Source organism: Peromyscus maniculatus, chromosome 14, assembly GCF_049852395.1.
Source record: "Peromyscus maniculatus bairdii isolate BWxNUB_F1_BW_parent chromosome 14, HU_Pman_BW_mat_3.1, whole genome shotgun sequence".
NCBI classification, from domain to species: Eukaryota; Metazoa; Chordata; class Mammalia; order Rodentia; family Cricetidae; genus Peromyscus; species Peromyscus maniculatus.
The window spans coordinates 51,787,576-51,797,176 of NC_134865.1; the positions used below are offsets into that span (position 1 = coordinate 51,787,576).

Sequence of the window (9,601 nt, forward strand, 5' to 3'; positions counted from 1 at the left end):
AGTGATAGGATTAAGGGCATGTGCTACCACTGCCTGACTTCTTTGTTTACTTAAAATGGCTTGCTATTTCCTCTGATCTATGGGCAAACTTTATTTATTAAAGCACAAATAAAATATCACCACATTTCAGCTCAAAAAAATATCACCACAAAAGTAAGCTGAGAAATAAGCATGCATGCATTCATTTTTCTCTGCTCTTGACTGTGGATATGATGTGACCAGTGTTTTCAGTTCTCATTCCCTTGGCTTCCCTGCTATGATGGACTGTAACCTAAATTGTGAGTTGAAATGAGCCTTTTCTCCCCTACGCTGCTCTTTGTCAGGGTAGTTAATCACATCAACAGAAGTGAAACTAGAATACCCAGCATGTGTGAGACCCTCATTTCAGTTCCCAGTACTTCGAAAAGGTTTGGGGGTTGGTATCTGGGCAGGCAAAGAGAAATGTCTACTATAATGTAGTTATTCCCTTTCTCTTCTGAGGAAGTTGGGGGCTCCTTAAAATAAGAAGCCCAAGACCACACAGCTAGTGAGTGATAGGACCCAAATTTCATTTCATAGCTGACTACGTGTAAAGCCATTCTCTTTTCCCAGTGCTTTGTTGTGTCTGTAGACACTCGAGGTTGTGACAATTACCATTCCTTACATCACTCCTTTCCAAGGGAATGGTTTTGCCTCTAGAGGATATTTGGCAGTGTTTGGAGATGGTTTTGGTTGTGGTAAGTATGTATGGAGGTAGTAGGCATGCTGGTGGTAAAGGCCAGAGATGCTTTTAACACACTACAGTGCATAGTTCAACTCCTCCCAAGAAAACCTTTGCCTGGACTGCAATGTTCACAGTGCCAAGGGTAAGAAACCCTGCTTTTTAGGTTCTGTTTCTAGACTAATTACCATTAGCCTAAATTTTGAAAGAAAGAATTAATATTGAACAAGGTTGAAATAATTTTAACATCTAAGTAAAATTAGATGATAGCCTTATAAGTCAATTTTCTTTAAATTTCATAGCATCCAGCTTTAGAATATTGATTCTCACTTAATGAGTAAATTTAAATAGAGCATAAATTACTTTTAAAATTAATTTATACAAGTTAACTACCCAGAAATAATTTTTATTCAAAAATAAGCCATATAATTTTTCCTCAATGTAAATCTAAGCTCAAATGTATTGGATCAGGTCTATAATCCCAGCATTTAGGAGACAGGAGAATTATTGTTCAAGGCTAGCCTGGGCTACAGAATGAAAAGAATGAGGTCTTAAGTATTAACCTTTCTCTCTCTCTCTCTCTCTCTACACACACACACACACACACACACACACACACACACACACACACACACACACACACATATGTGGGGGTATTTTAAATTTAATAATGGATGCTTTTAAACAAATATTTAATTAAAGTTATCTTGGAAAACCTTTAAACATTTTAAATATTCTACACTTGAGGAAAAAATATGACAACTATTTTAAAAACTCTTGGCCAAAGCATTTTTAAAAAATTTTGATGACAATAAGATACTTCGTTACACTAGACAATGGTCAGAATGTTTCTTGCTATGAGTGAGTGCTTTGTCTTGTCTCCAGGACTCCACGTGCTAAAGCTGGCCATGTAGAATCAGGTGCTTTGTGGCATCTCCAGGACTCCAGGAAAGCTGGCCGTGTGAAGGCAAGTGCTTTGTGGAGGAAAGATAGAGGAGTGACTTCAGTGCCTTCTAGCTGTTTAGCTCTTCAGAGAAGTCAACCTCCATATGTAGTGACAAGAAAATAGTTGATACCATTGACCTCCTTGATACTTGATTTGACCAGATATATCCAAATGAAACCTGGGAAGTCAGACCACAGCTGGTTTTCCAGTAAAATAGTTGAATGATTACGGTGATACCACAAATGGCATTCACAGAAGAAAATTTCCACCAGCCAGTAACTCACAGTTATTGTTGGAGTTCGATTTGAGGCTTTTCTAATTCTGCCAGTTTGGGACAAATAATTTCTTAGTGCTACATTCTAAATCCTCAGGGCTGCTCCTGTGTAGAATTATTCACGGAGTCTTCTTGGATTCTTTTAGTCCCTGTTGGGCCCTATCCAGAGCAACTAACATTTTCTCAGACTTCAACCAGCAATTCTTTCTTGCCTTGCTTTTCACATGGCTGCCCTCCCCTCCCCTCCCCTCTTCCCAGCCCTTGATGCTCCTGTGACACCCCGCGCGTGGGGTGGCCTCACTCCTTCACCTGACTGTACCATTTAATCCCAGAATGCTCACTGTTTTTTCTGTTTCTTCTCTTTTTCTTTGGCCTCTATTCCCTCCTTAGTATTAAATTCCCTTCTTGCCTATTATTCCTACCTCCTTCTGTTTCTCAACCCCTAATTACTGGCTCCATATCCTTAGGCTTCCCAGCTTCTTAGTTCATGTCCTCATCCACTAAGGTATCTGGTGTCCACCCACCTAGTGTGTGTTAGTAAGGCTTGTGTGTTCCGGAGAGGCAGTCTATTCATTGTTAATAGAATCCAATTTGCAGTTTCCTTAGAAACAGGGCAGCTGCTGATCTTCAGATTACCACGGTTTTCATGCAAATTCCTCTGTCGAATTAGGAGGAGCAACATTTATCTACAAAACATGTCAGAAAAATACCTTAATAAATGGTGTGTGGTAAAATGACACAATTTATTATTGATTCGAGCTTAGTGAGCTTACTGTTTTTACTTTGAGGGGGAAATAAAAAGGCCTTGAAGAGCTGGCATTCTTATCTCTGATTGGCAAACCCTTTCCCAGCGCTGTCCGAGGGCACTGCTCCTCAGCCCAGTGTTGCAGTGTGGGTTTTATTTTTTACAGAGCCTCGAGATGAGAGGTCACTTGACAAACAAGTGACTTGTTTAGGATTTCACAGCAAGCTAATTGCAGAGGCCTTGAGTTTCCTGCCTCTTAACTCCTGTTACATGAATATAAAAGAACTTATTATGTATTGCTTATTTATATGGATGCCTCAGAGCATTTCCTTTGCTTTAATAAAATTGTGAAAATTATTACCCAGTAAAGGAATTGATAGAATAGGAAACAAATAAATTGGACACAGGGGCACCTGAGTTTATTCCTGGTTTTTCATCTGACTAATGGTGGAAGCTGTTAGTTCCTCGGCTTCTTGAACCTTGAAAACTACACTCATTTTATTCTGCACAGTGAAATTCCTTGAAGTCCCTTAAAAACCACAAAAACAAAATTTCAAGTACAAAATGCTATTATTGATTAACTCAAACTGCTCCTTGTTTGTTTGCAAAGTTCCCAGGACTCCACGGGGCAGGGAATTCCCAGTGGTGAGTTGGTGAGTGTCCTGTGAGAACCAAGCGTGTCTTGGTGATGTGTTTTGGATTTCTGAAAATGTCTTTCTCAGCAGACGCTGGGTTGAGGAACCAGCTTGTGGAAGTGCTCCTGGTGCTGCCAGCAGAGTGTTTGGGACCAGAGCACACATTCCAATAGTATGTCATGGTCAGGAAATCAAACCCTTACCAAAGGTAATGGCTCCCACTAGCATTTTCGGTAATGAGTACCAGATGTGGGTAGTTAATTATTCTCAGATCTGATAGGTACCTGCCAGCCAAGGCTAATTTTATTTTCAGTAAACAGTGGCCAAAGGTCCTAGCTGTTCATTTGATAGGATAGGGCCTGTTTGCACTTATCTATTAATAAATGCACAACACTCCTTTCGTTTTCCTTTCCCAGGGCCAGATAAAACATTTCAGACACTCAAAGTATTTGTCTTAGTAAATCAGACAAAGTAAACAAATCTGGTGATTAACTTGGTAAACAGAAAGTGGCTAAGTGTTACCTTTGGAGTTTAACTCAATGCCAAATAAATAATATTAATCGCATGGCATTTTCAATAACCTTTATGAAGTAAGACAGAGAGGATTTCCCACCCTCTTTTAACCACCAGGGGTGTAAGTGTATCTCTTAAGTGCTTTCAGATGTCTTTTTGTAGGGGGACTGTGAAAATCACTTTAAAATGAGATTTACTCTTATGTACCATGAGTAACTCACTGGGAACATTGTACCAGTTAACATTGTGTCTAAACCTGGGAACCTCTGTGGTTCATCCCAGAGGGAAGACTGCCCAGTGACATGCCGTCTTTCTCATACAGAGGTAATAGCCTTCTAAAGGTTTGATTTGGACGGAGCCCTCAGAAAATGGTCCCTTTTTATGCTAGTAGGGGGGATAGGTAATGGAAATTCATTCTTTACTCATCTAGAATTTTGTCTTTGGAGCAAAGAATTCCTTTAAGAATTGAAGTGTTTGCCGGGCGGTGGTGGCGCACGCCTTTAACCCCAGCACTCGGGAGGCAGAGGCAGGCGGATCTCTGTGAGTTCGAGGCCAGCCTGGTCTACAGAGCGAGATCCAGGAAAGGCACAAAGCTACACAGAGAAACCATGTCTCGAAAACACCAAAAAAAAAAAAAAAAAAAAAAAAGAATTGAAGTGTTTATTTTGTGATGTACATGATTGTCTGGTGAGAACTAGTGAGAAACAGACCAGTTACTTCCTACTTGGTAACACAGCACTATGGTATCAAAGTAACTTCCATTCACTCCAAACCTCAACTGGATTTCACTGGGGACCCGACACCTCTGTTTCCTGCCACCTTTTCTACCATTACACTTTCTTCTTTCCTCTGATCAAAACATGCCTGCTCTGCCAAAGGTAATATCTTTGTGTTGGCTTTGTACTTGATATTGCAAGTAGCTCATGAAATTCTTTGTTGTTTCCCATGATATATCATAATCCTAATTTACTAAACATTGAGCAGGGACACATAGCTGGAATGCCTTAGAGAACAGTACCTTATCTGCATGTCTCCATTTAGAGTATCTCTACCTTGGTGTCTTACTCCATCGGAGTGTGTTCTGGCACACTGCCATGAGTGTAGTGCGGGTACTCGGTGGGAACATCGCAGGAGTGATGGCTGGCACTAATAGCGTCGGGGAGACAGTGCAAACCTGGAGTTTGAAATCTGTTTTGTTTTTCCAGCTTCTCTTTAATGACCTGCTGGGAGACCAGGTGCATTCCTTATACTCTTCTTATGTTTTAGTTTCTGCAGCTGTGCAGAGAAGTTAAACACTCGATCCATTTACCTACCTGACAGGCATGTCCTTAAAACTAATGAGGGAAAGTATCAAGTTCTTGTTGCTTAAAGGTAGAAGTAGAAAAAATAGAAAAATATTACTACTGCTACTATTTACACACTCTGAATTTTTCTTTCATACTACTCATTATTTTCTGTTACACACTCTGAATTTTTCTTCCATACTACTTATTATTTTCTGTTACATTTACTAACATTTTTATATTATATACTAATAATCTTTATATTATATTTAGTAAATAAGCGTCACACTTATTTTATCCAATTATATTTACTTGTATTTAATAATCATTTGTCCTATTTACTTTTTTCTTTCCTTCTTGTTATATATGTATGGGTATGTATTTTAATATGAAGTCTTGCTGTGTGACCCAGACCCCTACCAAGCTCCTGTGCTGAAGGTAGTCTCCTATTTCTGCCCTCTAACTACTGAGACTATTTAAATTAGAACCAGATTGTAGTAAAATCCATAGCATGTCTTTCTGAAGGAGCTCTTTTATTATCTACACTAACTCTTCACTTAAGATCCTTTTAGCTATAAATCTGGTTGCAGCTTCAACATATCTTTGATTATAGATGATTAGATACTACTTATATGGTAGAATAGGCTAACTAAAGTGATGGCGGGGAACTGTTAAAAATGTGGTAAAACTCATAATGCCAATGAGCAGTAACCTGCAACTGATTCCCACATTTGTATTTCTATACCAGATCTTTTTCCTGCTCTCCAGACCTATAAGTCCAACTAACCAGTCAACTTCTATACTTGGTTATGCTGCAACATTTTCTAGTGTCACATATAAATTTAATATCCTGAGTTTACTTTTCTTTTCCGTTAAAATCACCATCCCCCCCCTCTCAAGAGAGCAAACCCTCACCATATTCCCTTAATGTCTGTGCATTTTACCACCTTAATGTTTTATGTCCTTTCTGTCCGTTCTTTGTTTGTTTGTTTGAGACAGAGTTTCTCTGTGTAACAGTTGTAGCCGTCCTGGAAATTGCTTTGTAGACCAGGCCTGCCTCTGCCTCCCGAGTGCTGGGATTAAAGGTGTGTGCCACCACAGCCCAGCAGGCCTCTGCATTTGCAGGCGTCTTTTCCTCCCTAACCCACTGCCTGTTGTTCATTTTTGAATTTCCATGTTGAGATCAGTGGCTGAGATAGAGGTGGTTGATTGATTAAACCAGTGCATTTAAATCCTGTAGCATATCTTCCTACTCATATTTACCTCATTTTCAGTGTTGGATTGAAATGGCTTCAGAAGAATTCAGATTAGGATTCGATGTGGTGGATAGAATAGATCTTTTCTTAATTGGTATGATTGGAGGGTCAGTCATATCAATCCCTATACCTACCCATAGATTTCATAATCTGAAAATTAACCATGTGGACTCATTTATTAAGAAGCTACTTAAACAGCTTGGTGGTGGTGGCTCACACTTTTAATCCCAGCACTGGGGAGGCAGAGGCAGGTGGATCTCTGTGAGTTCAAGGCTAGACTGGTCTACAGAATGAATTCCAGGACAGCCAGAACTACACAGAGAAACCCTGTCTTTGGGGGTAGAAGGGAGCTCCTTAAACCTCATACCTTTTTAGAAAGTCCTTCCATAAGCATTATCTTAATTTTCAAAATAATTATGTTGGATAATTTTTATTAAATATATTTTAGAGATTAAAAAATATAACTTCAGAACAATTCACTGACATCCTGAGGACATGTCATGACAGAGTTTGAGCCTGGATCTACTGATCTTCCTAGCATCCTTTTCGTAGCTTCTTGCCTTAGAGAGACATATCAGTTTGCTGCTACACGCTACGTCAAGTGTACATTAGTGAAACAGGTAGCATTCTTCATGTAAGCTCACCAAGAGCAGAATTCTGAAGAAATTCAAACTTTGACTACTATACCGAGAAGGAAAATTAGTCTAAAGAATAGACAGAAGATAATTTTGGAGCCCAAAGAAGTTTGGCTTTGGTTTTCTGTGACAGTGACCGTAGGGTGGCTCCTAATATGATGTAAATGAGCCAAACTTATATTGCTTCATTAATCACTCTTCTGGGGAGCTCAGTTTAATAAAATAATTCTACCTTTACATTATTGTATAGATTTTATTGAAGTAAAATGCCAAATATTGAAAATAATCTTTTATGTGTATTCTTAGAAGTGTTTGACTGGTTTATTGAGAACATAGATTTTTTTTTTTTTGAGGTAGTTAACACCTTTGTGGTTATGATTTGTTCTTTGTTTTTCATGTTGTAGACTTTCTTCAAAAGTCTGATGATGTCAGGCAACCATTCCACATCCAATAGTAAAGGTCCATGCACACACATAAATTAGAACCCCTGTGTACCAGGCCTTTTCTTTTAGGCCACCAACTAGCTCCCAAATCATGACATGGAGACTTATTAGTTTTGAATGCTTGGCCTTAGCTTAGGCTCATTTCTTGAGAGTTCTTATAATTTACCCTGTTTCCCTTCATTTTTTTTCCCCCTCAGGGCTTTTTCCCTTTTTTCCCTTCTGTATATCTTACTTTCGCTGCTTCTCCTGTGTGGTTGGTGGCTGCCTGGCTTCTGGCCCTGGGTGTGTCTCTCTCTTCCTAGTTCTTCTCTTCCCTCATGAGCCTAGATTTCTCCTCCTATTTATTCTCTCTGCCCAGCCCCACCTATTACTCTCCTGCCCTGCTATTGGCCACTCATCTTTTTATTAGACCAATCAGGTGCCTTAGGCAGGCAAGGTGAAACAAATGCAACACATCTTTACATAGTTAAAGTAATTTTCACAACAGCCCTGGGTGTGGAGACAGGTTTGTTAACTGATAGGATCCTTTTTCAAACTGTCTAGTGAAACTATTGTTTTGTAGGGGACTTCCAAGTATCTGTGTCAGCAGCATGTCATGCCATCTGTTTGTTAGAGAACGTCCTAATTTTCGGTGACTCTAAAACAACTGATTGCCAGAGTTTGGAGGGCTGAGGGCGAGAAAGGGACAAGACGTGAGCACATGTTCTTTCTCAGGATGTAAATGTTCACTTTATCTCATCTCAGTTCAGGTTCAGTGCTCTCTGAGCCCCAACTTCTGCCACATCTAGTGTGTCTGAGTTTGCAGCTCCTTTAGATCCACTTTTCCAGAGGCCAAAGAGCTAAGCACATGTCGGATATAACATCTAAACTTGTGAAATGTGTGTAGGATTTGAACCCAAGGGGATGAGAAAGTCTTTCCGAAAAAGGAATTATGCAAAGAAGGAAGCTGGTGGGGGGAAAAATAACAGGGTAAATAGGAAATTGCAAGTAATGCAGTTTACTTAGAGTGAAGCAAGCCAGAGAGAGGTGTGTTGAGGGGGAAATAGGGCTAGAAACAGAACCCAGAACTTCAAAGACAAAACAAGAAGCCTAGAGTCGTCCGTCCCCCTTCCCCCGCCAGCCCCCAGAGGTGCTAAGTGCCAACCTGTGCACAGTTCTTCACTAAAAAGTGCTCAAGAGTCTAAGTGCCAGGGTCACCAACGGGTCCTTAACACGTGAGGAAAGCTGAGGTGCTGTGACTTTGACATTGTGCAGAATTTTTGCAGTTGAAGTCAGAACAGGAATGTCATATATATATGGAATGTGAGCTTGTAGAGTCTAAGGCTAGCTTATGAAGCATGGTTTGTCCCTCAGTTTGTTCTCTCTCTCTCTCTCTCTCTCTCTCTCTCTCTCTCTCTCTCTCTCTCTCTCTCTCTCTCTCACTTGGAAGTGGTGGCTGTGAGTTTAGTCCGTAGATGTTATTAGAGTGCAAATGTCATCACTGTCATGGGCCAGCAGAGACCCTTGGATGAGAAGAGGTCCAAAGGAAGTACCACTTTGTACCTGGAATGTTATTACTTTTAATAGAAATGCCTCTCTATTGGAATTTTATTCCATCTAATCTGGAACAAACTATAAGGCAGAACTTTTGTTTATTACCCAGCATACTGCTCAGCTGTGTAGAAGTCAGTCATGCTTTCAATGACAATATGAGTGATGATTTAGAAGCCGTCTCTCTTCCCCCCCCCCCCCCCCCCCCCCCGCCCCACCCAGGGTTAAGCAGTTTTCTCCTTTTTCGGTCTAGGAGGAACAGTATTTGTATTGATCTCAGATACAAATTTCTCCCCTTCAGACTATTTGCCTGAGCTAAGAATGTGGCAGGATTACATAAGCACTCTGGAATTTAAATTAAACAGCATTCAATTTGAAAATCTAATCACATCATCTAAATATCATTAAGTTATAATAGGCTGATTGATAGGGACCAAAGCCGTTTCAGCCTGGTCTGCATGCCTTTCACTCAGCCAGGCTTTTCAAACCAAGATGTTGATAAAGGGGTCTATAAATCTTAATAGTTGGAGACAGTTTAAAAGCATAGTTCACTGGGCAAGGTCACACCCACTTAAGTGACCTATTTTGTATACTTTTCAAAAATAGGTTAATTAACTTAATAGAAATAATAGGTCTCCGGT

The 9,601-nt window shown here is 40.0% G+C and overlaps 1 protein-coding gene across 2 annotated transcripts in view; it reads left to right on the plus strand.

Annotated features, from left to right (window-relative positions):
- Window positions 1-9,601, plus strand: part of Rad51b (RAD51 paralog B) — a 541,809-nt gene that overhangs the window by 254,146 nt on the left and 278,062 nt on the right. The gene's annotated exons all lie outside the window — the stretch shown is intronic.